Source organism: Sardina pilchardus, chromosome 19, assembly GCF_963854185.1.
Source record: "Sardina pilchardus chromosome 19, fSarPil1.1, whole genome shotgun sequence".
Lineage (NCBI taxonomy): Eukaryota > Metazoa > Chordata > Actinopteri > Clupeiformes > Clupeidae > Sardina > Sardina pilchardus.
This window is the reverse complement of record NC_085012.1, coordinates 19,086,631-19,089,130: the sequence shown is the minus strand read 5'-3', so window position 1 is coordinate 19,089,130 and position 2,500 is coordinate 19,086,631. Positions and strand designations below refer to the sequence as shown.

General features: G+C 42.1%; 6 non-coding genes across 6 annotated transcripts; all 6 read right to left on the bottom strand.

The window, feature by feature from the left end:
* Positions 1-89: 89 nt before the first annotated feature.
* trnar-ucg (transfer RNA arginine (anticodon UCG)) lies at positions 90-162 on the bottom strand. The gene has a single exon. It is a non-coding gene; the product is annotated as a tRNA-Arg (tRNA).
* A 1,070-nt stretch (positions 163-1,232) lies between these two features.
* trnar-ucg (transfer RNA arginine (anticodon UCG)) lies at positions 1,233-1,305 on the bottom strand. Its single transcript has one exon. It is a non-coding gene; the product is annotated as a tRNA-Arg (tRNA).
* Positions 1,306-1,426: 121 nt separating this feature from the next.
* On the bottom strand, positions 1,427-1,499 carry trnar-ucg (transfer RNA arginine (anticodon UCG)). The gene has a single exon. It is a non-coding gene; the product is annotated as a tRNA-Arg (tRNA).
* Positions 1,500-1,647: 148 nt separating this feature from the next.
* Positions 1,648-1,720, bottom strand: trnar-ucg (transfer RNA arginine (anticodon UCG)). The gene has a single exon. It is a non-coding gene; the product is annotated as a tRNA-Arg (tRNA).
* A 121-nt stretch (positions 1,721-1,841) lies between these two features.
* Positions 1,842-1,914, bottom strand: trnar-ucg (transfer RNA arginine (anticodon UCG)). The gene has a single exon. It is a non-coding gene; the product is annotated as a tRNA-Arg (tRNA).
* A 328-nt stretch (positions 1,915-2,242) lies between these two features.
* Positions 2,243-2,315, bottom strand: trnar-ucg (transfer RNA arginine (anticodon UCG)). Its single transcript has one exon. It is a non-coding gene; the product is annotated as a tRNA-Arg (tRNA).
* Positions 2,316-2,500: the final 185 nt, after the last annotated feature.

Below are 2,500 nucleotides of genomic sequence, written 5' to 3'. Positions count from 1 at the left end.
AGCAAACAATATCATACTTGCCAGTGCACTGAGGCAGTTTCGTGCTAGATGTGCTGAAATGTTATGCAAGTCTCCAAAGGTTAGAACATCAACCACGAAGGGACTCGAACCCTCAATCTTCTGATCCGAAGTCAGACGCCTTATCCATTAGGCCACGTGGTCTTCGAGGGGATGTGTTTAAGGCGAGACACCCCAGGTGAATAGGGGAAAATGTTAAACTTAAAGATATCTTCATGAAACTTTACCAGTTGAATACTCACATAAATAGGAGAATAAAATGTATTGCAAGTTTTCTTTAATTTAATGTTTAAATATGCTAATTAGGCTATAGCTCATTAAATATGCGCTAATTTGCATATATTTTGATGCGAAGGATCTGACCATTGGAAAAAGTCAGGTTGAAAATTATTTTTTGGTTGTGTTAATATATCAAATAAAAAAACATTTACAGAGGGGATTATGAATATCTTCTTTTGTTTTCCAGTAAATCAGAAAATACTGGCAATTGTCTTAAAAAGTGTATTTTCGCCCTATTTTTAGGCATAAAAAGTCATGTAAATCATGCCAAGAATGCTATATCAACAAATCCCTCTGTAAATATCTTCCAAATATAGTTAAGAATAAGACTGGAAAGTTTGGTGTATGTAGGTGCTGCAGAAGTGGAGATCCTTTGCATGGCGTGTGGGGGAAAACTCGTTTTGAGAAAACAGCCTTGAAACACAGCCAATGAAATGCGTTCTCAGCTTAGACTCGTCTTTGAACTTTCACGATTGGTTGCTAATACAAAGGAAATGCCCATATTTGGATAGCATAGCATCTTGTAGGAGAAGCAGGGCTTTCCAACGGTATCAAACACGATATGATTTGGATCACGATCACGGTAGTACATGACACTTTAGAATGGAAACTTTTGGTAAAATTAGGAGAAATATACAGGCGCGAGTAGACAAAAGTTCGTGAAATAAACGCTTAAATGTGCAAATCGGACTTTGTTGTTGTAGTAGGGTGGTAGAATACATGCTAAAGTAGCAAACTAGCTCAAAATCTCGAAATTGACCGGAGGTCACAAAAACAGTATTTTCACCTGCCGTGTCTCGCCTTAAAGAGAGTTCATCGAAGCTAATTCTGAAATCAACTAAAGCGAGCAAACAATATCATACTTGCCAGTGCACTGAGGCAGTTTCGTGCTAGATGTGCTGAAATGTTATGCAAGTCTCCAAAGGTTAGAACATCAACCACGAAGGGACTCGAACCCTCAATCTTCTGATTCGAAGTCAGACGCCTTATCCATTAGGCCACGTGGTCTTGCAGGGGCCCTGTTGCAAGAGCGTTCATCGAACCTAACGATGAAATCGACTCAACCAGAATAAGCGCTTTCGTCAGAACTCCGCTGAAATGTTACATGACTCTCTAAAGTTATATAAGTCAACCACGAAGGGACTCGAACCCTCAATCTTCTGATCCGAAGTCAGACGCCTTATCCATTAGGCCACGTGGTCTTCGAGGGGACGTCTTTAAAGAGAGTTCATCGAAGCTAATTCTGAAATCAACTAAAGCGAGCAAACAATATCATACTTGCCAGTGCACTGAGGGAGTTTCGTGCTAGATGTGCTGAAATGTTATGCAAGTCTCCAAAGGTTAGAACATCAACCACGAAGGGACTCGAACCCTCAATCTTCTGATTCGAAGTCAGACGCCTTATCCATTAGGCCACGTGGTCTTCCAGGGGCCCTGTTGCAAGAGCGTTCATCGAACCTAACGATGAAATCGACTCAACCGGAATAAGCGCTTTCGTCAGAACTCCGCTGAAATGTTACATGACTCTCTAAAGTTATATGAGTCAACCACGAAGGGACTCGAACCCTCAATCTTCTGATCCGAAGTCAGACGCCTTATCCATTAGGCCACGTGGTCTTCGAGGGGAGTTCATCGAAGCTAATTCTGAAATCAACTAAAGCGAGCAAACAATATCATACTTGCCAGTGCACTGAGGCAGTTTCGTGCTAGATGTGCTGAAATGTTATGCAAGTCTCCAAAGGTTAGAACATCAACCACGAAGGGACTCGAACCCTCAATCTTCTGATTCGAAGTCAGACGCCTTATCCATTAGGCCACGTTGTCTTGCAGGGGCCCTGTTGCAAGAGCGTTCATCGAACCTAACGATGAAATCGACTCAACCGGAATAAGCGCTTTCGTCAGAACTCCGCTGAAATGTTACATGACTCTCTAAAGTTACATAAGTCAACCACGAAGGGACTCGAACCCTCAATCTTCTGATCCGAAGTCAGACGCCTTATCCATTAGGCCACGTGGTCTTCGAGGGGACGTTTTTAAAGAGAGTTCATCAAAGCTAATTCTGAAATCAACTAAAGCGAGCAAACAATATCATACTTGCCAGTGCACTGAGGCAGTTTCGTGCTAGATGTGCTGAAATGTTATGCAAGTCTCCAAAGGTTAGAACATCAACCACGAAGGGACTCGAACCCTCAATCTTCTGATC